The sequence below is a fragment of the Podarcis gaigeae genome, assembly GCF_964106915.1.
Source record: "Podarcis gaigeae genome assembly, chromosome: 6".
Lineage (NCBI taxonomy): Eukaryota > Metazoa > Chordata > Lepidosauria > Squamata > Lacertidae > Podarcis > Podarcis gaigeae.
In genome coordinates this window covers 99,279,040-99,304,444 of record NC_139682.1, presented here as the reverse complement: position 1 = coordinate 99,304,444, position 25,405 = coordinate 99,279,040, and the positions used below count along the sequence as shown (strand labels likewise).

General features: G+C 49.9%; 3 long non-coding RNA genes across 3 annotated transcripts; 1 reads left to right on the top strand and 2 right to left on the bottom strand.

The window, feature by feature from the left end:
• Positions 1–509: 509 nt before the first annotated feature.
• LOC310846909 lies at positions 510–23,544 on the bottom strand. The gene is made up of 2 exons (XR_014565612.1): positions 23,459–23,544; positions 510–1,106 (listed from the first exon to the last, which is right to left on the bottom strand). It is a non-coding gene; the product is annotated as an uncharacterized lncRNA (long non-coding RNA).
• LOC310846881 lies at positions 1,792–7,557 on the bottom strand. Its single transcript, XR_014565577.1, has 2 exons — positions 7,354–7,557; positions 1,792–3,805 (listed from the first exon to the last, which is right to left on the bottom strand). It is a non-coding gene; the product is annotated as an uncharacterized lncRNA (long non-coding RNA).
• A 401-nt stretch (positions 23,545–23,945) lies between the features above and the next one.
• LOC310846886 lies at positions 23,946–25,080 on the top strand. The gene is made up of 2 exons (XR_014565584.1): positions 23,946–24,006; positions 24,103–25,080. It is a non-coding gene; the product is annotated as an uncharacterized lncRNA (long non-coding RNA).
• The last annotated feature ends 325 nt before the right edge of the window (positions 25,081–25,405 follow it).

Below are 25,405 nucleotides of genomic sequence, written 5' to 3'. Positions count from 1 at the left end.
TTCGGATGCTGAGGAAGGAACCAGTAGGGGGAGAGGGAGAGTTCCTGCAGAAACTCAATCGGAGGAATGGCTCCAAGATGTTTCCAGTGAGAACAGCGGGGAGGGCTCAGGATCTCCGCTGGGGACGCCCACTCCGCGGAGGAAACTGTCACGCAGAGAATCCAGAAGGAGAGTTTCCGTCAAAGAGCTCTTAGGTTGGCGTAAATTCCGGAAACGCCCACTGACGGATTCTGCCAGCGATTGAGGTGGCCATGCACCCATGGCTCCTCGGACTGGGAAAGTTTAGGAACTGATGGTAAAGCTTGGAGGACTTAAACGCTTACGCACGAGCAGCCCCCTTTTCCCATTACATATATATAGTTGTAAAGTATTTTGTACTTCTTTGATTTTATCACCTGAGGGATTGATATAGGCACAAAAGGCCTTATGATCTTCAGATGGACAGCAACTCCATTGAACCTGTGTGAGTGGTGGAATCTAAAAAATGAAAACACTTTTTAAAAAAAAAAGTGTTTTGAAGAATATATTGAATTTGCCATAACCTCACAATTGCCATCTAGTGTCACATTTGTATAATGCACCTTAAACACTTCAAACGTTATATTTGCAGCCATAGAGCTGAGTCTGGTGTCCTGGGCAAGGGTGGTTGGGATCCCAGGGTAAATATAAGGCGCAAGATCTTCTAGCACCACAAGTTTTTGCATGCAGTGGTCTCTATGATAAGCCAGTCATGTGTTGTGCTGAGACTTATAGTTTAGGGGCAAACTACAGTTCCCATGATTCTTGGGGGGTGGAGTCATGTGCTGTAATGTTATGCCATGTCCACAGCCACTAACCGCAACAAAGAGGAATACGTTCTGGTGAATTTTCCTTAAATTGTCTCGTCTCAATTATATTTTTAGCATTTCTCTTGAAATTTTTTTATTGATTTGACATTTGTTTTAAATACAGAACATAATCTGCATTTCATCCAGTGTTTACGAAGCCGGCCAGTTTGGTGGAAAGATTAGCAGAGCAAATATTAGCACTGATCGATCCAAGGAATACTTGGGAGGCATTTAAACCAAGCCCAGTCAGAAAGCAGATACTGTACGGTGTGAAAACCCCTATGAAGAAAAAGAGAAAGGTCAGAGCACTTTCCGATGGGAGTTTCCCAGTTTGGGAGAGAGCAGGAAAGCAAAGATCCTTTTGTAGTCCAACCCTCTGCAAGGGAATAATTTTTTTGCCCCCTCAAACCCAGGACTTTAAGATGGAAAGTCTCCTGCTCTGCAGACTGAGCTGTCCCAGTGATTTTCGGTATCTGGGCATGAGCAGAAGCAATTTCCAGCGCCGCAGACATGCACAGATGCGATTTCTGTGGGAGTGATCTGGCCCATGGCTGGTAAACCTTGCCAACCCCTGGGTTAGGGTTAGGATTTTGTTAGGGGTGGGGTTCCCTTCTTGCCAGGGAACTCTGGGAATATGGGGCTCAAAGGATGGCTCTGAGATTAAGAGTCTTGTGCTCAATGTGCTATACGGATTGATCTAAATAAAAAACACCATTTTTTATTACCGTATTTTTCGCTCTATAAGACGCACCAGACCACAAGATGCACCTAGTTTTTGGAGGAGGAAAACAAGAAAAAAAATATTCTGAATCCCAGAAGCCAGAACAGCAAGAGGGATCAATCCCTCTTGCTGTTCTGGCTTCTGTGATAGCTGTGCAGCCTGCATTCGCTCCATAAGATGCACACACATTTCCCCTTACTTTTTAGGAGGGAAAAAGTGAGTCTTATAGAGCAAAAAATACAGTATTTAATAATTTACAGTGGTGTAAAATAAAGGGCAAAATAAAGAAATAAATAAATATTCCCTCAACTGCCAAAACAAATGGTCTTGTAGCACTGTAAAAACGTAACAGATTTTGGGGAAACCTTTTTAAAAGAGTCAGGGGGCCTTGGTGAGTGCTAAAAAGGATGTCTGAGGGTGCCATGGAGTCCACGTGCCACCCTGGGAACCTCAGTCTCGACCCTAATGATGAAGCGAATCACCAGTCCCTACATAATGGGAACACCATGTGTAACATTAACCCCACAAGAGAGGTTGGTCTTTGTTCTCGGCTGGGAGCGGAGCGATTGAGAGAGTGAGGAGATGCAGGCACAGTAGGTGAGAGATACTCCCAGGTGGTCCTTGTTGCAGTTCAAAGGCCTGGGACGTACCTCCATTGCATCCAGCTCCCCAAGGCCACCTGCACGACACCCACCTCCCAAAGAAGAGAATTACAGAATCTTGTGTGCCTTCCATTTCGGGAGAAACTTCTCAAAGGAATATTTGCTCCCTTACAGGTAACGGGTGACCTCTCCTTCTGTTTTAGCTGATTCTGGAAAAACAAAACACCGTGGGTAAAATTTTCTGTGCTGGATTGTTGATATTGTCCTGTGTTTTGGCAGGTGAGTTCGTCAGAGTGTTAAATAAATTTATCCCAACAACACAAATGAGGGATGTTTTCCTATTTGTTCCTATTTCCTATTTGTTCTTTGACTGTTTGTGCATTAAATTGTGCAAAGATGTGATTTCTCCAGGCCAATGAGACATGGCCTGGAGAAAGCAGGTAGAGGAAAGTTTTTCTCCCTCTCATAATGGTAGAACACATGGAGCTGGACGCTGGAAGATTCAGGACACATCAAAGAAAGGAAGTACAAAGCGCACATTATGGAACTCTGTGCCATAAAAGGCAGTGGTGGTCACCAACTTGCAACTTGCGCTCAGGATTTCCCCCAGAGTAAGCCCCATTTCAGCTAGCATACTCTGCACCCTCCTCAAATGCTTTGGCCTGGTTGGGAGATTTCCTGGTAACCCCCTCCCTTCCGGTGGTGCCAATGTTCCCCTGGCCTCGAATGCCCCCTTGACCAGTCACCACAACCCCATTCATCTCCACTGTTGCCACAGTCCTCGGTGCGGGCAGGGGCCACGCAGCCGCTTGGCAGGCATGGCTTGCCTGGGGTGCAGCTCCGGGGACTTGGAAATGTTGGAACGGTTAATGAGTTGCCTCCAAGCAATCTATCTGGTTGGCCAGATTTTGGGGAGGCGGAAAATAAAGCTTTACTTTGGGGGCCACAGTTCATAAACTACACGTTCTCCAGTGCCACACTCACCGAGGAGAAGGTCATCTGTGCTCTTGACATGCTCCAGATAAGGAGCCAGCCGGGGAGGGCGAGGCGCCCAAGACCTACCTGGAAAGCACTGTGGACTCTTCCGGTGTAGGCCAGCAGGGGGCGCCAGGTGCCTGAGGATGAGGCAGGGCTTCGCCACAGGGGACGATGTGGTCGCCGTGGCTCAGCTCCACAGGGAAGCTACCGTTGAGTCCTGCACAGGAAGGGCGGAGAGGTGAGGAACCAGGGGTCATCTAGCCTGACCCCTGCAGGTGGGAACCATAGATATATAAACAGAGGAGATGGGACCTGGGGGGTCATCTAGCCTGACCCCTGCGAGAATTGCAGAATGACATCTCATCTCAACCGCTCTCATTTTTATTGGTCAGCTGCCAGGAATCCCAAATGGGGACGGGAAGCAGGGCATCAGTAAATTTCATGATAAGAATGGTATTTCATTATGCTGGCCCTACCAGGCGGGTCAGTGGTCTGGAAATCAATAAATAATAATTATATGATATCACCACGATATGTCCTGCAACTTAGAAATGTAATATGTGATATCAATACGGAATTACGACAACTGTGCCTGGTGGCATTTCCTCCACACAGGGAAAAAGGCCAAGTACATGGCTCTGCGCCTGTTGGTTTTCCGACCAGTGCCCCAAGCTTACCTTTCTCTTTTTTTTCCCCCCTCATTCTTTTTTATTAGTTATTTCCAAAAAGAACACAAGGTAACACACAAATACAAAGAAAATACACAGAAAAGAAAAATTAAAAATAATAAACAGCAATTATGATTTCCATATCATCCATAACATAGTTGTCTCTTACGGGGCTTCCTTCAGCCTGTCCGTAAATCATTCAAAGCAATAAATAAAATTACACGTTTCATTACTTATATTGTCATTATACCGATTCCTAATTCCTGTTTGCTTTGCACAATAACTCTTAGTCTTTCACAGTGCGTCTCTAAATCCCTTTAGCGTTATTTGCCCTTCACTAATACATTCCAGATAATCTACATACTTTTCCCAATCTTTGGTGAACACTTGGTCTCTTATGTATCTAACTTTTCCTGTTAATCTATCCAACTCTGCGTAATCTGACAACTTAGATCTCCACTCCTCCACCGTTGGGGTTTCCCGTAGTTTCCACTTCTGGGCTAATACTACCCTTGCTGCCGTAACCGCATAGTATACCAATCTGCGATCTTCCTTTTTTATCTCTTGTCCTAATATCCCTAGAAGAAAGATTTCTGGTTTCTTTATGAACGTGTACTTTAATATCTTCTTCAATTCAGTGTGTACTTTCTCCCAAAATTGTTTCACCCTTCTGCACTCCCACCACATATGGTAGAAGGAGCCCTCTATGTCTTTACATCTCCAGCACTTATTATCCACCTTATACATTTTTGATAATTTCATGGGTGTCAAGTACCACCTATAAAACATCTTCATGACGTTTTCCCTTATCGAGGTACACGCCGTAAAGTTTACCCCCTCCTTCCAAAGTTTCTCCCAATCCTCAAACTGTATACTATGACCTATATCCCTTGACCAATGGATCATCACCGATTTGACTTCCTCATCGCCTAAATTCGAGTCCAACAACATCCTATATATCTTAGATATAATTTTCACTTTATTGTTTATTATTTCTGTCTGGAATTTTGAGTCTTTATCTGCATAGCCTCTTTCTTTGATATCTCTACTAAACATCTGATTCACCTGATGGTGATGTAGCCAATCGTAAACATGTTCCTTTGTTTGCTCATACGGTTTTAGCTTCCATTTCCCTTCAACCTTAGTTAGTAGCTGATCATAAGTTGCCCAATTGCTTCTCATATTAATGGTTTTTGTACTCATTACTTCGAGAGGTGAAAGCCAATGTGGTGTTTTCGGCTCTAACAGATTTTGATATCTTTCCCAAACTTCGATTAGCGGCCCTCTAAAAATGTGATTCGCAAACCCCTTGTGTTCTTTCCTTTTGTTCTTCCATAAGTACGCGTGCCAGCCGAATCTATTATCGAAGCCCTCTAAGTCGAGCAGCTCCGTATTCACCAATTTTACCCATTCTTTTATCCAACATAGGCATGATGCCTCATAGTACAGTTTCAGATCCGGCAGGGCAAAGCCCCCTCTTTCCTTTACGTCTGTCAGTAATTTAAACTGAATTCTGGGTTTTTTGCCCTGCCATATGAATCTTGAGACTATCCTTTGCCATTCCTTAAAGATTCGACTCCCTTTGATTATAGGGATGGTCTGGAATAGAAACATCAACCTTGATAAGACATTCATCTTGATTACATTAATCCTTCCCCAGAGTGACAATTTTAGCCCTCCCCATTTCTCTAAATCTTTCTTTATTTCCTTCCACATCGGCTCATAATTATTTTTAAATAAGTCTATGTTTTTAGGTGTTAACCAGATGCCGAGATATTTGACTTTTTTGACCATCTCTATCTGCGATTGTTGTTGGATTGTTTCAATTATCTTTGGGTCCACGTTTTTTCCTATCATTTTCGTTTTTGTGTTGTTTAATTTAAAGCCTGCCACTTCTCCAAATTGTTCTATTTCCTTTAATATTTCCCCTATTGCCGTTGCTGGTTCTTCTGTCATTATTACTAAGTCGTCGGCGAAGGCTTTGGTCTTATAAACATTCTGTCCTACTGATACTCCTTTTATATTATCGTTTTGTCTTATTGAGTTCATAAGGACTTCTAACACAGTTATAAATAATAACGGAGAAAGCGGACATCCTTGTCTTGTTCCCTTCTGTATCCTTATCTCCTCCGTCACCATATTGTTTATGATCAATTTGGCCTTCTGTTCTGTGTATATTGCTTTTACCCCATTAAAGAAATCGTTACCCACATCCATGTGTTCTAAGTTCTTCAACATAAAGTTCCATATCACGTTATCGAATGCCTTCTCGGCATCTACAAACACCATTATAGCTTGTTTGTCAATCCTAACAGACAGGTATTCTAGCATATTAATTATATTTCTTGTGTTGTCTCTCATCTGCCGACCTGGCAGGAATCCCGCCTGGTCCCTGTGAATAATTTCTGATAGCAAAATCTTCAGCCTTCTTGCCAGAATTCCTGCAAATATCTTATAATCTGTGTTTAGGAGTGAAATTGGTCTGTAATTTTTAACCTGGGTTGGATCTGCATCCTGTTTGGGGATAAACGTAATATATGCCTCTTTCCAGGTCTCTGGGGTTTCTCCTTTCTTTAAGATATTGTTCATAATCGTTTTTAGAGGTCCCACCAAAATAGATTTCATTTCCTTGTAGTAGCCGGCTGTGAATCCGTCAGGGCCTGGTGCCTTACCCCTCTTTAAATCTTTAATTGCCTCCTCTATTTCCTCATTTCCAATTGGTGTATTCAAACGTTGCTTTTCCTCTATTGAGATTTTTTGCACCCTTTTATCCTTCAAGAATCTCTCTATCCTCCTTAAACCAACTTTCTCTTGATCTTTATACAAATTCCTGTAATAGCTGAGGAATTCGCTCTTAATTCCTTTGGGGTCGGTTCTTTCTACTCCCTCCACTGTTATTTTATTAATTACACCTTGCTCCTTCCTTTTTTTGATTTGCCAGGCAAGCCATTTGCCTGATTTATTCGCAAATTCAAAAAATTTTTGCCTTAGTTTTTTAATGTTCCACTCCACCTCTCTATTTATTATTATAGCAAACTGGGCTTGTAGAATTTTAATTCTTTCCTTCGCTTTTTGACAATTTGGTTTTTGTGATAGTTTTTGTTCGTTAACCATTATCTGTCTTAGAATTTCCTCTTTGTTTTTCTCTCTATTCCTATTTTTGATTGCATTCTGTTGGATAAAAAACCCTCTTATTACAGCCTTACTCGCATCCCAGACAACGCTATCCTTTGTTCCTTTATCACCATTATCTTTAAAATAGTCTATCAGTTTTTTCTGTGCCTTTTCCACAACTTTCTGATCATCTAAAAGGTGGTCTTTTAATCTCCATCTGAAGGTTCTTGTCTCTAGGCTTTCCAGTTCCAGCTCTGTTGGGCTATGATCTGAAATTACTTTTGGTCTTATTTCTATTAATTTAACTCTTGGACACAGTTCCTTTGAGACCCATATCTGGTCTATGCGTGACAGCGATTGGTTAGGCTCAGAATGAAAGGTGAATTGTTTGTCAAGCGGGTGTCTGAGACGCCAGATGTCTGAGACCAGTGCCCCAAGCTTACCTTTCTCAGTCATACTGTACCAGGTGCGGAGTTCACAGGCTGTGGCTGCATCACTCATGGTCAGGAAGCGGAGTCAGGCAGCTTGGTTTGCTGCTCCGAGGTGCTCATGTACCAGCCTGGTTGGGGGGCGCCGGGTCAAAGGGTGCTCTAACTGCTAAGCAATGCTTCTCTGCCTTTCAAATGAAGCAAGCTTACCCTGGTCGCTGCCCCACCCTGGGCGCCACCAGTACCCAGACATGCTGATGTCCTCCTAGCTGCAGGCGGTGCCTTCAAAGTCGCAGGCCAAGGCGACACTTGGCGGTGCCAGCCCATTCCAGTAGCCTAGAAGAAGGAATCAGGCGCCCTGAGCAAGTTACAGTTCCCAGAATTCAGGGCACCAAGTGATGTTCCTCCCATGTGCTACAGTTCCCAGAGTTCCATAGGAAGAGAAATGGGCTTGGGAACTATATCTGTCAAGGGATTCGCAACCCTCTACACCCAGAGCAAACAATAGTTCCCAGGGTGCTTTGGGGGACATCGTGGGAACTGTAGTTTGTTCCGTTTCCCAAAGAGACCCTCTCAGAGCTATATCTCCCAGAGTTCCCTTGGGAAAGGTTGTGCAGAATATTCTCTCCCCCCATAAGAAACTACAGTTCCCAGGGTGCTTTGAGAGATGCCGTGATGGGTTAAATACTATCTGCGAGGGGAATTGAAGCACATCTCCCTGATTCCTTTGGTGATGCCAAAACTAGTGTCAATGGATCTTGTCAGAGCAATCCCAGCAGTCACAGGCAAAGTTGCAGGCACCAGCACTTGGGTTCCTTAGCTGGGTTCCTCCAGCTAAGAAATGGAGGAGAATAAGGATAATACTGAGGATAATGATGATAGCAGCAGCAGCAGCAACAACAAACCAGAGAAAGGCCAAGGCCCCTAAGGCACTGTTGGAACTCCTCCCTGAGGGGGTTGGGGGGCCTCCACTCTTCCTTCTCCGCAGGGACCCCTAACTTCTCCTGGGACCCCTCAAGAGATGAGGCGCTCACCTCACGAGGGAGACCAGTGCCACAAAATGGCCAGGCTAGGCCTGACTGCCCTCAACCAATATGGCGGTGGTGGCATGTCTTCGTTTGCCTCTCCTCCGGTGGCACCTCTTTCCGGTCACTGTGCCTTCATCCAAAATGGTCCCACAGCAGCAGCAGCAGCAGCAAACAAACATTTGTGAGCCAAAATGGCAATGGAGGTAGCAGCCTAATCAGAACCTCCTGCCTTCAATTAAGTTTTTAATTAGGTTTTAGCCATCTTCTGACCCTATGTTTATATTTTTAGTTGTCATTTTGTTTTCTCTGCTTTTAGCCTAATGGTTTATTGTTTTACTATTTTATTATCTTCTGTTTTATGGCTCAACTCGATTTAGCGTAACAAGGAACACTAAAGAAGGTAGATTGCAGTCTTTGCAACTAACACACAGCTTTCATCCATTGAACATAAGACCTGGCCTTGATCTGATAAAAGGTCCAGTAATGGCCGACTCTGAGATTGTGCACTCCTCTCGCTTTATTGGCCGAGGGAGCCGGCGTACAGCTTCCGGGTCATGTGGCCAGCATGACTAAGCCACATCTGGCAAACTAGAGCAACGCACTGAAACACCATTTACCTTCCTGCTGGAGCAGTATCTATTTATCTACTTGCACTCTGACATGCTTTCAAACTGCTAGGTTGGCAGGAGCAGGGACCGAGCAACGGGAGCTCACCCCGCTGCTAATTATGCCTGCTAGAAGGAAAAAATGAGGCATTAAGAGCCAAAACAGCATATCGTATTTTTCGCTCTGTAAGACGCACCAGACCACAAGACGCACCTAGTTTTTGGAGGAGGAAAACAAGAAGAAAAAAAATTCTGAATCTCAGAAGCCAGAACAGCAAGAGGGATCGCTGCGCAGTGAAAGAAGCAATCCCTCTTGCTGTTCTGGCTTCTGGGATAGCCGCGCAGCCTGCATTCGCTCCATAAGACGCACACACATTTCCCCTTACTTTTTAGGAGGGGAAAAGTGAGTCTTACGTGAGACCCAAGCAAGGTGCAGGCAGTGCTGGAATGGAAGGCCCGCAAAACCCAGAAGGACGTGCAGAGGTTCCTAGGGTTCAGCAACTTCTACAGGAAGTTCATCAAGAACTTCGCCCACTTGGCAGCGCCTATCACAGATTGTCTCAGTAGCAAAAAGAAGTTCGCCTGGACAGAAAGTGCCCAGCAATCCTTTGAAAGACTGAAGAAGGCGTTTGCTTTGGAAGAGCAGCTCCTGCACGTTGATCTGGAGAAGCCCATGAGACTGGAGACCGACGCGTCAGACTGAGCCCTTGGGGCAGTACTTTTGCAGCCAGGGGCCAAGCAGGGCTAGAGGCCGTGTGCCTTTTTCTCAAGGATACTGAGCAAGTCGGAGCAAAACTATACGGTGTATGACCGCAAACTGCTTGCGATCTATGCGGCGTTTCGCCGATGGAGACATCTGTTAATAGGGGCACAGCACAAGATCCAGTTTTGTACGGATTACAAGAACTTGGAATACTGGAGGACCGCGAGTACTCAACCAAAGACAGATTTGATGGGCACAGGAGTTCTCCAAGTTTTCCTTCGAGATCCGATACGTGCCGGGAGAGGAAAACATAAGAGCAGATGCTCTCTCCCAGAAGCTGGAGTACATGGAAGGAGAGGGACCGCCGGAAATCTGACATGTGTTCCCCGAGAACCGATGGGTGGGGGGGGGAGCGTTGGTTGGGAAACGAGAACTGGCCGGGTTTACTAGAAATGATGAGTTTGCCCAACTAAAATCAGGGAACTCCCGGACGGAAGAGAAAACCATGGGGGGTTTGAGGAAAAGGAAGGGCTACTGTACTATAAGGGGGTGCTGTATGTACCGGGGAAGACCTTGAGGGGGAAGGTACTCAAACAACTCCACGACAACCCAACAGCTGGGCACTTTGAACAGCACAAAACCATGCTGCTTGTCACCAGGCAGTTCTGGTGGCCAAGGGTGAGGGAAGATGTACGGGGGTGCGACTGCTGCCAGAGGGCAAAGGGGGAGAGAGCTGCCTCTGCAGGGTTGCTGGAACCCTTACCCACGCCGGGAAGACCCTGGGAGGTGGTGTCCATTGATTTTATGACAGATTTGCCCAAGTCAAGGGGGAAGACAGCAGTCATGGTAGTAGTCGATCTACTGACGAAGATGTGCCATTTCATAGCTTGCTCACATGCGGTGACAGCAGAAGAGACAGCCAGGTTGTTTGTGGATCACATCTTCAGGCTGCATGGGGCTCCCTCGAGGGTCATCTCAGATCGCGGGTGTCAGGGTTTCAGAGACAGAGAGCGAGGGGGAAGGGTCCCAGGGTGATGAGGAGGAGGACGACAACGACCCGAGGTTGTCTCAGAGTCCGTCAAGCGATTCGGAGGATTCCCAAAAGGGAGCCCCCCTGGCCAGGCCGAGGGGCGATAGAGGGGGAAGCAGTCAGAAGCAGGAGAGCGGAGGGGGAACCCCCAGTGGGAGTTGGAGATCGGGACCGGCTCCTCTGTCGGAACGGAGTGAAAGGGGTGGAGTTACCAGTGTGTCAGAAAGAGCAGAACAGGAAACAAAGGGGGGAAAGAGTTCGGAGCAAGACGTCCTGCCGGAAGGGGTGGAGAGTAGCACCGAGAGCAGCGTAACTGTCGAAAGGAAGGTCAGAGGCAACGTACGCGCGCCAAGTTCAAATGTGGAGGCGCGCGGAAGTGAGGAGAGTCCTGGGGAGGAGCCTGGTCCCAAAGCGCGAAGGAGGGGGGAGCAGGCGTCAGAGGACTCAGCCTCTGGGGAGTCCCGGAGGGAGGGAACACAGGGGGGCAGGAAGACCCTGCGGAAAAGGAAGGAGAGGAAAAGGTGGAGCAGTACAAGCCTCTTAAACTGGTGCAGAGGCGGGACGGATTCAGAGGGGACTTCTACGATCTAAGAGTAACAGATCCGGAGCCACGGAGCTTGGATGTAATGTCAACAATGTTCTTCAATAAAACCTTTTGTATATAACTTGGACTGGACTTTGGTCTCTTGTGAGCTGGAACCACGGGTGGCTCTGACAGTAAGTCCCCTCCCAAAGAACGCAAATTTTTTTTTGCAAAGCTCACAAACGGTGACAGCCATGAGTGCGGAGGATCAGCTGACAGCGCTGCAAACTACAGTTTCTGAACTCACCGCTGCAGTCCTTGCGTCTCAGAAGAAGCATGACGAAATGGAGAAGCGCTGCCAGGACCTGCAAACAAGGTGGGAGCGTGCAAGCAGGGAAGGGTTCCCAGGGTCCAGATCAGAGGGAATTGGACTTGGAAGGCGGGGGGGGCAGTCTAGTCACCCACTTCGATGGGAACCTGAAGCACTACCCCAGTTTCAGAGCAGACGTCTTGTATGCACTGCACTTGCTTCGTCATGACTTTAAAGATGAGGAAGAGAAAGTGGGATTTATTATTTCTCATTTGCATGGGGAGGCCAGAGCGTGGTTGCGCAATTTGTGGCGTGAAGATGGCCCTGCCCGCCGCGATTCTGATGAATTCATTAAAGGGATGGATGCGTGCTTCCAGTCAACCGTGGATTTGGATCTTGCGCGCAAGGAAATATTTGGACTGCGGCAAGGCAAAGCCACTGTGCGTCAGTACCATTCCAGATTTTTTGCGTTACTGACTGCGTTACGCTGGGAAAAAGACTGCACACCTGTGAGGGATTTGTTCTGGGAGGGTCTCAGCGGTCCCATAAAGGATGAGCTTGCCAGGGGAGACAGACCTCAAACCCTGGAGGACGTGGTGCAGAGGGCTCTTGCGATAGGGATACGATACGAGGGACGTCCTTGGCACAATGAGGAAGAACGTCAGGTGCGTGCACCAGCAAGGACGTCTCCTTTCATCCCCAGGGATTTCGGCCAGGCACATCCCTCGCCGCTGGTGAGGCAGGGGGAGGAGCCGATGGAAATTGGTGGTGCTAAGGCTCAAGCAACAGCCAGAGCCCCAGCTTCCGGTGCAGTAAAGGCGAAGCCTCCTAGAGGGACCAGGAAGTGTTACATCTGTGACAGTGCACTGCACATGGCGAAAGAGTGCCCCCAGAGGCTCCAGAAGCACACTGCAGCTTTAGCAACAGTAGCAGCAGAAGTGATCCAAGAAGAGGAACCTCAGGGAAACGACAATGCCTGGCTGGAAGCAGAATTGCTGGGGCTCAGCCAGGTGAATCTATAGAACAGTCCCCAGCGTCTTTGCAACCCACAGACCCTTTGCCACCCAAGCCAGCGGTGCAGCTCACCGCAACACTTCAGTTGCCGAATGGGACCACCCTAGAAGTGCCCATCACGATCGATTCTGGGAGCAACGCCGATTTCGTGGGGATGCAGTTTGTCAAGCAGCATCGCATAGCGCTTCTGCCCGCCACAACGCCTCTGAACGTAGTCACGGTGGATGGCAGGAAATTGCTAGGAGGGCAAGTTGTGCAACAGACACCTCCCATGGTGATGCGTATTGGAGATCACCGAGAAGTCATTAGCTTCAATGTCACCCACCTGTCTGACACGCCTATAGTATTAGGCATGAGTTGGCTGGAGAGACACAGTCCTGCTGTAGCGTGGTACCAACGCCAGATCACCTTTTGCTCATCGTACTGTGCTCAAAATTGCATCCAGTCCTGCCAGGAGGAGGGGGCTGAGCAGCAGCTGCGACTTGGCATGGTGCAGGCAGTACCTAGCAAGTATGAAGGGTTCCTGGAGGTTTTCTGCGAGAAGGAAGCTGACCAGTTGCCGCCCCACAGACCTTATGATTGTGCCATCGACCTGTTGCCGGGGGCGCAGCTGCCGACTGCGAAACTGTATTCCATGTCTGAGGACGAGATGCAAGAACTCAGAGAGTTCATAGAGCACAATTTGAAGCGTGGATTCATCCGGGAATCTAAAGCAGTGGGGGGCAGTCCTGTGTTCTTTGTGAAGAAGAAGGACACGCCCCAAAAAAGACTCATTGTGGACTATCGGACCATAAACAGTATGACCAAACCCAAGGCCTTCCCCATGCCCAAGATTGATGATCTCCTAGCGACCGTGCGGAAGGGGAAGATCTTCACCAAATTGGATCTGCGTGGAGCGTATAACCTCATACGCATCCGGGAGGGCGATGAGTGGAAGACGGCCATGTTCACGCCTCTGGGCACGTATGAATACAGAGTTATGCCGTTTGGCCTCCAAAATGGATCTCACGTCTTCCAAGCCTTTATGCATCACGTGCTAGCGGGACTCCTCTACAAGAAATGTGTGTGTTTTCTCGACGACATCCTGATCTTTTCGGAAACGGAAGAGGCCCATGAGAGGGACGTAAAGGAAGTCCTGCAGAGACTACGGGAAAACAGGCTCTACGCCAAGTTAGAGAAGTGCCAGTTTGATGTGACGGAGGTGGATTTCCTAGGCTACAAGCTGTCCGACAAGGGGCTGGCCATGGACAGCGTCAAGGTCCGCGCGGTGTTGGACTGGAAGAGCCCACGCAATCGGAAGGAAGTCCAGAGATTCGTCGGTTTCGCCAATTTCTACCGCAAATTCATCAGAGGTTTTGCAAAGGAGACGGCAGCCATCACGGACACTCTGAGTTCCAAGAAGAAGAAGTTCGTTTGGACGGAACAGGCGGAGCGCTCTTTTCGGAAGCTTAAAAGCCTTTTCGCCTCCGAGGAGCAGCTGCTGCATGTGAATCCAGGCAGGCCCATGCGAGTAGAAACCGACGCGTCAGACAGAGCGGTTGGAGCCGTACTCCTACAAGAAGATTCGCAAGGGAACTGGAGACCCGGTGCCTTTTACTCCCGAAAGCTCAGCAAGGCGGAGCAAAACTACACCATATGGGACAGGGAGCTGTTAGCCATTCACGCAGCTTTCAAAGCGTGGCGACACTTCCTCATAGGAGCCAAGCACACAGTACAGGTCCGCACGGACCACAAGAACCTAGAGTATTGGCGCACGGCGAAGCTCCAGAGCCAGAGACACATGCGCTGGGCGGAATTCTTCGCGGATTTCGACTTCCGAATAGAGTACATCCCGGGAGATTCCAACGTTATAGCCGATGCGCTCTCCAGGAAACCGCAATATCTCGATGAAGCGGCGCCAGTAGCGGCCAAGCACATTTTCATGCCGCAGGCGTGGGCGTGCGCTGCCATCACAGTAGACCTGGACGCGGTGCGACGCGCGTTGCAAGTAGATCAGTTCGCGCAATCCAAGATGGAGGAGTTGCGCAGAGGTTTGCAGAGAGACGAAGAGTTTCAACTACGCGACGGGCTGTTAACTCGCAAAGGTGCCCGCTATGTACCAAGCGACGAGCTTCGCGCAAAGGTTCTGCAGCAGTTGCACGACGCCCCCAGTGCGGGCCATTTCGGCAAGGAGAAGACAATAGAACTGGTGGCAAGAGACTTTTGGTGGCCACGGATGCGTGGAGAGGTAGCGGATTACGTCGCCAGGTGTGACACTTGTCAAAGGTCCAAGCCAGTACACCAGAAGCCAGCGGGGCTGCTGGAACCGCTGGAAACACCACAGCAACCGTGGGAGAGGGTAGCCTTGGACTTCGTTACTGACCTGCCCAGCTCCAGAGGGAAGACGGCGGTACTGGTGGTAGTGGACCTGTTCACCAAGATGGCGCACTTCATTCCATGCGCAAAGGTGGCGACGGCGGAACAGACTGCCAAACTCTTCATCGATCACGTGTTCAGGGTGCATGGGCTGCCGCAGTCCATCCTGTCCGACAGGGGGCGCCAGTTTGTTTCCAATTTTTGGCAGAAGCTTCTAGGTATCCTGCACATCAAGATCAACCTAACGTCGGCGAGACATCCACAGACCAACGGCCAAGCTGAGAGGGTCAACGCGATCATGCAGCAGTACCTGAGATGTTACGCCAATCAGCGACCCGCAGCTTGGGTGGACTACCTGCCGATGGCAGAGTTTGCCTATAACAACACGAAGCACGCGTCCACGGGGGTGACGCCGTTCTTCGCGAACAACGGTCGTCATCCCAGAACCTTTCCGGGGTTCGTGGCACCGGGAGAGGGGGTGCCGCAAGAGGCCGACCAGTTTGCAGCGGAGCTGCAGGAGGTGCACGAAGAGCTGCGGAGACATTTGGAGCTAGCCAAGCAAGCATATAAGGTGCAGGCAGACAAAAACAGGAGAGTGGGGGAGGACATCTAGGTGGGGGACTGGGTGTGGTTAGCGGCCCAAGCGATGCCAGCCAAGTCGTTGGCCAAGAAGAAACTAGGGCACAGGCAGTTAGGGCCGTACCAGGTGGAGGCTAGAATCAACCCTGTAGCCTTTCGACTGGCCCTCCCCGAAGGTTCCAGAGTGCACCCGGTCTTCCATAGGTCGGTGCTCACTCCCTACAAGGCACCGCACAGGTTTCAGGAGTCTGAAACAGTACCGGACCCACACATTAAGTCACCGGGGAGGGAGAGAGCGCCTAGGGCCGAACCTCTCAACGAGGTCACAGAAATCCTGGACTCAAGATGGGGGGAAGAGGGGGTAGAATACTTTCTAGCCAGAGAGGGTACTCCAGCCAGTGCCAACAGCTGGGTGCCGGACTACGCTTTAGACGAACCTCTTCTAAAAGACGAGTTCCATGCCCTTTTCCCGCATAGACCCATGCCAGCCGAGTACTTTGATGACTGGCTCTTTACGCCCACACTTTCAGACAGTACTTTCCGGGGTTTTTCTTCCGCCGAGGAGAGAACGCCAGAATCAAGCCCGCCCAGGGGATCGTGCTCAGGGGTGGACACAGAACCCTCTTATTGGCGGGACGAGCAACCAGAGGAAGACTGGCGCAGGAAATGGCTGACGGGACCCTGGCCGGCAGCACCAGACGAAGTGCCAATGGAAGAGGGAGAAGAGAACACTTTGGGTGAAGAACCCGAATTCGAACACTCATACACCGAACTGCAAGCAGAGGACATGGAAATACAAAAACTGTATCCTGCATCTACCTCCGAAGAGCTGCAGCTCCCACAACCTGCACCCGATGGGCGGGAGGGGGGAAGGGGGGCTTCGAGGGGGGGATGGATGTCAGGGTTTCAGAGACAGAGAGCGAGGGGGAAGGGTCCCAGGGTGATGAGGAGGAGGACGACAACGACCCGAGGTTGTCTCAGAGTCCGTCAAGCGATTCGGAGGATTCCCAAAAGGGAGCCCCCCTGGCCAGGCCGAGGGGCGATAGAGGGGGAAGCAGTCAGAAGCAGGAGAGCGGAGGGGGAACCCCCAGTGGGAGTTGGAGATCGGGACCGGCTCCTCTGTCGGAACGGAGTGAAAGGGGTGGAGTTACCAGTGTGTCAGAAAGAGCAGAACAGGAAACAAAGGGGGGAAAGAGTTCGGAGCAAGACGTCCTGCCGGAAGGGGTGGAGAGTAGCACCGAGAGCAGCGTAACTGTCGAAAGGAAGGTCAGAGGCAACGTACGCGCGCCAAGTTCAAATGTGGAGGCGCGCGGAAGTGAGGAGAGTCCTGGGGAGGAGCCTGGTCCCAAAGCGCGAAGGAGGGGGGAGCAGGCGTCAGAGGACTCAGCCTCTGGGGAGTCCCGGAGGGAGGGAACACAGGGGGGCAGGAAGACCCTGCGGAAAAGGAAGGAGAGGAAAAGGTGGAGCAGTACAAGCCTCTTAAACTGGTGCAGAGGCGGGACGGATTCAGAGGGGACTTCTACGATCTAAGAGTAACAGATCCGGAGCCACGGAGCTTGGATGTAATGTCAACAATGTTCTTCAATAAAACCTTTTGTATATAACTTGGACTGGACTTTGGTCTCTTGTGAGCTGGGACCACGGGTGGCTCTGACAGTAAGTCCCCTCCCAAAGAACGCAAATTTTTTTTTGCAAAGCTCACAAACGGTGACAGCCATGAGTGCGGAGGATCAGCTGACAGCGCTGCAAACTACAGTTTCTGAACTCACCGCTGCAGTCCTTGCGTCTCAGAAGAAGCATGACGAAATGGAGAAGCGCTGCCAGGACCTGCAAACAAGGTGGGAGCGTGCAAGCAGGGAAGGGTTCCCAGGGTCCAGATCAGAGGGAATTGGACTTGGAAGGCGGGGGGGCAGTCTAGTCACCCACTTCGAGCTTGGATGTAATGTCAACAATGTTCTTCAATAAAACCTTTTGTATATAACTTGGACTGGACTTTGGTCTCTTGTGAGCTGGGACCACGGGTGGCTCTGACAGCGGGAAACAATTTACTTCCCGGTTCTGGAGGAAGCTCATGAGCTTGCTGCAGGTCGAGGTGGGCTTCTCGACGGCGAGACACCCGGAAACCAACGGGCAAGCAGAAAGAGCGAACAGTATACTCCAGCAATACCTACGCTGCTACGTCAGCGAGAGACAGAACGATTGGGTAGAGAAACTAGCGCTGGCTGAAGTTGCGTACAATAACGCTGAACATGTGTCCACGGGAATGAGCCCGTTCATGGCCAATTATGGGTGTCACCCCAGGGCCTTCCCGGGGAGGGGGGAGGAAGGATGGAGTGTACCTGCAGCAGAGCAGTTTGTGGAAGAAATAGAGGCCTTGCACCAGCAACTCAAGATGAACTTGGAGCGGGCCAAGGAAGTTTACAAGAGGCAGGCAGACAAGCACCGTCGGGAGGGGGAGGCCATACGGGTGGGAGACCGGGTGTGGTTGTCAACCCAAGGGTTACCCCTAAAGGGAGGGTGCAAGAAGTTGCAGCCAAGGTGGCTGGGACCTTTTGAGGTAACACAGCAGGTGAACCCTGTGGCATTCAAGCTCAAGTTGCCCAACAGCATGAAGATACATCCGGTGTTTCATAGGTCCCTACTCTCACCGTACAGGGAGGGGCGGGAATTTCCAGGGCGGGAGGGAGGAGTCACCACCCACCCGCGGGTAGAGGAGAGGGAACACCACAACCAAGCCACGGAAATACTCGATTCAAGGTGGCGAGGGTGCTGTTACGATAATGAAGCAATGCTGTTGCAAAGTCCTAGCTTGAAAAGTAAACATGATGGGAATGTTGGGACTGCTGTGGGAAACAGAGGGACAGTCAATTCACAGTGCGAAGCACTGGAATTACCTCAGAGTGTAATATGAGCTGTACAGGAAGTACAGGAAGTGTTTGTTACAACACTGCTGGAGTTTGGAGAGAGTAGTCATGTTTTTTGTAACGCTGCAAAGACAGAAATAAAGGCATGTAAATACATTTCTGTCTATCTCTTTCCCCTGCCTGGGGGGGCAGGAAAGAGGGTGTGTTCTTCTCACGTTTGAGAAGAATCGCCGATCGAGACCTTGCCTGCGCTTGCTGGGGAATGCAGCCAGGGAGGTCAACAGGGAATCAAGCCGGGTGCCTGGGATTGCTGCCAGCTTCTCATGAGAAGGGCTTGAATTTCCCGACAAGCGCCAGGTGGAGTACTTGGTAGCTTGGGAGGGAGAACTCAGGTCAGAAAACATGTGGGTTCCCGCTGAGGCGATCAATGATGGGTATCTGGTGGAAGAGTTCCACAGCCTCTTCCCAGATAAACCAAAACCACTAGCGAGATTCTGGGAGGAAGAATTTGGAACCACAGACGATGAAGAGGACTTTGTGGGTTTTCCTGCCTCCGAAGAGGAGGGAGGGGAGGTGTCCAAGGGAGAAGAATCAGACTGGGAGGCCCACCCCGCGGGAAGAGATCGGAGCGGGTGGGAAGCGGGTTTTGAATCCTCAGAGGAGGGCGACAACTCCTTCTGGGGATTCCCCACATCGTCGGCCGAGGAAAGGGATGAGGTTGAATCAGAAGGTCGGGCGGGGGGGGAGGGGGTCCTGGGGGGGGGAGGTGGATGCCAGGGAACTGCCATCGGAGCCAGAGGCGGAGGGAAGGCTCCAGAGGGATGCCGGAGAGGGTCCCAGCAGGGAGAGAGGCAGCCCATCTGCTGGGGAAGGAAATCAGCGTAACACCAGTGGATTAGGGGGGCAGATGGGGGAATCGGAGAGGAGGCTCCAGGACTCTTCACCGGAGACCAGTGGGGAGAGCACGGGTCCTCTGCTGCCCACACCCTCCTTGTGCAGAAGACTTCCGTGCAGGGAGAGTAGGAGGAGACTTGGCGTCAAAGAACTTCTTTGCTGGAAGAAGTTCAAGAAACGCCCACTGACGGATTCTGCCAGTGACTGGGACAGCCACAAAGTGAAGGGCTGTCCAGACAGAAAGGGTTCAATCAGGTAACCTAGCCAGGAGTGGCGGCAACTTACGCACGAGCAACCCCTAGAACCATTACAGATAACTTTTAAAAAATACAGATATTCTAGACTTTGAGGGTCATGATAGCAGATAGATGCACATCTAAGGTATGAGAAGACCAAAGTGCATAAATGGTTTGTGAATCATTTGGTAGGAAAAGCAATTTATGGGAAAAATATAAAAACTTGTTAGACCAGAAGACATTGTGGTGGCTTTCCCCAGGGAAGTGATATCCCTGAGAAAGACTAATGCAAAAAATGAATGGACAACCTATAGAGAGTTGCTTATGGAAGTAGAGCAACAATTGAAATTGAAAAAGTTTTGAGAATACAGTGGTGCCCCGCAAGACAAATGCCTCGCTAAACGAAAAACCCGCAAGACGAAAGGGTTTTCCGATTTTTTAGCGGCTTCGCAAGACGAATTTCCCTATGGGCTTGCTTCGCAAGACGAAAGCCCATAGGGAAATCTCCGGGGACAGTGGGGAAGCGCAGCGTGCCTTCTCCTCTGTTCCCGGACCTGTCCTAAGGCTTGCGGTGGGAGGTCCGGGAACAGAGGGGAAGGTGCGCAGCGCTTCTCCTCTGTTCCCGGGGCTTGCGGTGGGAGGAGGGTTTTTCCTCCCCACCGCCACATTCAGAACAGCATTCTGAATGTTGGCGGTGGGGTGGAAAGCCCTCCTCCCACCGCAAGCCTTCAGGACAGGTCCGGGAACAGAGGGGAAGGTGCGCAGCCTGCTGCCCCGCGCGAGGGGCGCTCTTAAGCAGAGCGCCCCTCGCGCGGGGCCGACATTCGCCGCTTGGAGAGCCCTGCGGGGAAGTCCTGCAGGGTTCCCCAAGCTGCGAATGTCTGCGCCGCGCGAGGGGCGCTCTGCTTAAGAGCGCCCCTCGCGCGGGGCAGCAGGCTGCTATCCGCAGCTTGGAGAGCCCTGCGGGGAAGTCCTGCAGGGTTCCCCAAGCTGCGAATGTCTGCGCCGCACGAGGGGCGCTCTGCTTAAGAGCGCCCCTCGCGTGGGGCAGCAGGCTGCTATCCGCAGCTTGGAGAGCCCTCTGGACCTCTTCTGAAGGCGGGTGGGGGGCAAAAGTCTTTGTCCCCCCTGCCTGCCTTCCCGGGGGATTTTAAAATGCTGGCGGGCGGCAGCGCTGTCGCCCGCCAGCATTTTAAGATCGCCCCGGACAGCGGAGAAGTCTCCGCTGTCCCGGGAAGGGGGGGGAAGCAAAGACTTTTGCCCCCCCACGTCGGCCTTCAGAAGAGGTCGGGGGACAGACTGTCCCCAAACCTGGTCTGAAGGCGGTTTCCATAGGAACGCATTGATTGATTTTCAATGCATTCCTATGGGAAACCGTGCTTCGCAAGACGAAAAACTCGCAAGACGAAAAGACTTGCGGAACGAATTAATTTCGTCTTGCGAGGCACCACTGTATAAGACAGTAACAGACTGGTTGCAATATCAATTAAATGATGTGTTTAAAATAGATAAAAAAATTGGATTCAGTAAAGAAATTTCAAGGTTTGAAAAATCTTTAATGGAAAATAATGTGGTTACTTTCTAAAATGTATAAATTGTTGCTAAAGTGGCATACCAAAGATGAAAAAGTTAAATCAGTAATGATACATTGGGCACAATATATTGGGAATAATATCCAATTTTCATCTTGGAAAAAATTATGGAGGGTTAGAACTGCTTCAAATGTTTGTTGGAAATGCAAAGAGAAAGAAATGTGGTGGACAAAAGCATTCTGAGAAATGATTTATAATGAATTGAAAAAAATGTTTAAAGTAACGTTTGCGAAAAATCCAGAGTCTTTTATTAGGTGTTAAATAGTGGGTAGACATAGCAGACAATGCAGCGATTTCTTCAAAGCAGCTCTTTATTTGTAAGCTGGAACAGAACTGAATAGCAAACAGCTCAGCCGGCCTGCTTTTATAGGCAGCTGGCTGTCAACATTGTAGCAACAACAACCCAGGGTTTCCCGCCTAAAGTAACGAACGCGGACCTGTGTGAAAACTATATACTATACATAACACCAGGTATTTTAGGTGCAAAAATTCTGAAGGAGCAGAAATGACTATTTATGTACGCGATGACAGCAGTGTGGATACTATTGCAAAGAAGATAAAGTCCTGAGCAGAGATGAATGGTTGATATGGCGAAATGGGAAATGGACTGGGAAAATCAGAAACCAGGAAGAGAATAATTTTAAGAAATAATATAAAAAAATTATATTGTATCTAAGCAACTGTAAGCTACTAAAAACTTTAGCAGGATTTGCTTGTAATGTACAAAAAAAATGGTAGAAAGATTTTTTTTATATTAGAAAAATAGATAAAATAAGGGAAGCAGCTGGGGGGGGGGAAGATTGATAATGATAACCATGGAAGGGTGGAGGGGAGTCGAAGGATTCGGGGAATCCTAAATGATGATTAATGTCTGAATTTAAATTTGTTATGGAAAACTTAATAAAAATATGTTTTCATTTTAAAAAAGGATAATGTTCCAAGTATAATAATACTTTATTATAATAATAAAGTGCAAATATATAGATATAGCTAGCAGTATGCAGTAGAGCTGCATACCAAATTTGGTCAAATCCCAAACTCAATCAAACCAGTTCAAGGCACAGATCCATTTTCCCTGATAAGGGTTCCATGACAAATCTAAGCTCCAATTCCCTCCACACAAAGCAGCCCATCATATGCCCATCAAAGCACTTTGCCCATTCAGTGACCGGAATGGGATGCTCTATCCCGTACCAATAGTCAACTGAGGGCCAGACAACAGTTGACCTTAACTACATAGTTCTGTGCAGGTTTCTTTTCTTCATCCCTTCACAAACTGCAGATGCAGAGTTCCTAATTTAGTTTGCAAACTGAGCATATAGGAGGACCTTGCTGTGGCCCTGGCCCCTGACTCTGGGGTTGCGGCACTCATCTCGCTTTACTGGCTGAGGGAGCCAGCGTTGGTCTGCAGACAGCTTCCGAGTCATGTGGACAGCATGACTAAGCCGCTTCTGGCGAACCAGAGCAGCGCACGGAAACGCTGTTTACCATCCCGCCAGAGCGGTACCTATTTATCTACTTGCACTTTGACGTGCTTACAAACTGCTAGGTTGGCAGGGGCAGGGACCGAGTAACAGGAGCTCACCACGTCGTGGGGATATGAACCACGGACCTTCTGATTAGCAAGCCCTAGGCCCTGTGGTTTAGACCACAGCACCATCCGTGTCCCAGTCCACCCTAACCTTATACCATAACCCTAAACCCTACCCCCAACCTGACCCTAACTCCTAAACCGTAGGACACCCCCTTACCCCCTAACCCACAGATACTTCTTGCACCTTCAGGGTTAGGGTTGGGTTTGAGTTAGGGTTAGGGCCAGGGTTAGGGTACCAATTACAATCAGGGTTAGGGTTAAGTTAAGAGTTAGGTTTAAATTAGAATTAGGGTTAAGGTTAGGTTTAGGGGTAAATTAGGCTTAGGTTTAGGCTTAAGTTTGGGTTAAGGTTTGGGTTAGGGTTAAGGTTCGGGATAGGGTTGGGTTTAAGTTAACATTAGGGTTGGAGTTAGGGTTAAGTAAGTGCTAGGGTTAGGGTGAGGGTGAGGGTTAGGGTTAGGGTTGGGTTTGAGTAAAAGAAGAACAGCAGCAGGAGCAATATAATTATATTATTTATACTCCACCGATCTGGCTGCGTTTCCCAAGTGACTTGTGGCCGCTTTCAATAAAAGGTAAAAACATGAGCGAATGCTCATGAATGCTCATGAATTTAGAAACTCTCAATTCCCATATAATTCCAAAAGAAGACCTGGGAATTGTAGCTCTGAGCTTCTTTACAGAGGGTTGGACTAGATGACCCTTGGGTTCCCTTCCATCTCTACCATTCTACGATGCTCCCTGTCTCTCTCTAGCTCACTCACACACTCACTCCTCCTTTTCATGGCAGTTTCACCTTTTTCTGCACTCCTAGCTCGGAAGGGCTGAAGAGGCTGCGCTGTCACCATGTTGGACGAGAGCAGGGAAATGGGCGGAAGAGGCTATGCTGCCGCCATGTTGGGCGAGGGCGGGGGTACCGGAAGGAGGTGCCACGGGAGGAGAGGCAAGAGGACAGGAAGGGGAGGGAAATGGGCGGAAGAGGCTATGCTGCCGCCATGTTGGGCGAGGGCGGGGGTACCGGAAGGAGGTGCCACGGGAGGAGAGGCAAGAGGACAGGAAGGGGAGGGAACCGGGCGGAAGAGGCTATGCTGCCGCCATGTTGGGCGAGGGCGGGGGTACCGGAAGGAGGTGCCACGGGAGGAGAGGCAAGAGGACAGGAAGGGGAGGGAAATGGGCGGAAGAGGCTATGCTGCCGCCATGTTGGGCGAGGGCGGGGGTACCGGAAGGAGGTGCCACGGGAGGAGACGCAAGAGGACAGGAAAAGGAGGGAACCGGGCGGAAGAGGCTGTGCTGCCGCCATGTTGGGCGAGGGCCGGTGTACCGGAAGGAAGTGCCACAGGAGAGGCAAGAGGAAGGAGAGGGAAATGGGCGGAAGAGGCTGTGCTGCCGCCATGTTGGGCGAGGGCCGGTGTACCGGAAGGAGGTGCCACGGGAGGAGAGGCAAGAGGACAGGAAGGGGAGGGAACCGGGCGGAAGAGGCTATGCTGCCGCCATGTTGGGCGAGGGCGGGGGTACCAGAAGGAGGTGCCACGGGAGGAGAGGCAAGAGGACAGGAAGGGGAGGGGAAAGGGGCGAAAAGGCGCTGCGACGTTGGGCCAGCAGAGACGTGCCGAGCCAGGCTGGCCCTCTCTCTTTCTCCCACCCACTCTCTCTCGACCCCGCTCTCCCCAGGGGGCAGCCCCGCTCCCCGCCCCGCCCTCACCTGCCTTTCTCCCCCAGTGGCCTTCCTCTCGTGCCCCTTTGTGGAGGGATGGTGCGGGTGGGCTGCGGAAGCCAAACGGAGCCTCTCGTGGGCGACGAACTGCAGCTTGCCGCCCCTGCCCCACGGGCAACCATAGCAGCAACACGCGCGAAGGTGGGGGCCGGCCTTCTCCCTCGCAGGAGAGAGCGACTCTGCTCGCGCATAGGGTTCTGCGCATGTTATATATGCTACACAGAAAGGGGGGTATTTTGTTAGAGCGTTCAAAAAATATGATGTCATGCCTACCCATGGAAGTGACTCAGTCCAGAATCGGGCTACCTGCACCTACCACCTCACTCTGTCTGGCTGGGGTGGGGAACCTGGGGTCCCCCAAAAGTCGCTGGACATTTGACTCCCATCAGCTTCAGCCAGCAGGCTTAGTAGCCAGGGACAAATGGGAGATGCAGAGCCCAGAATTGCAGCTCTGCTAACTCTTTTCAATTAAGTATTGCCATTTTTCTGTGTTTAGCAGTCACCAGGCATGTAAAAAGTAATTTCCCATTATTATTTATCCTATGCATCTTTGGCTCGCCTGTCCTTTGCCCCATCCCCATCCTCCTGCATGTCATCTTACCACATGTTACATGAGCTGGGCTCTAGGTGTTGCATACCCCAGAGACATGCAGAATGCCATAGCAGAAACTGCAGGTGACTAGTCTGATTCATCAGCAGATTTTTTTTTAAAAAAAGATACGCTTTTTATTAGATTTTCATTTCAAATACACAAACAAAATACACAATTATTTCATATCTGTCAGAGTTGCCTCCAGGTCCCAGCTCACAGAGGACCAACGCTAGTCAGTAATAACGTATAAAAGTCTTTATTGAAGATTAGTTTCCATTTCCAAACCGCAGCGTGCAACTCTACGTCTTAGAGCTTAGATTGGCGAAGCTCCATCTGAGTCTCCGCCTCTTAGACACCAGTTTAATACTCTAGCCTTACTCCACCTCTTCCGTTGTTCTTTCCTCCTCTGGGTCCTTCTGCCCCCTGGGGTTTCCTCC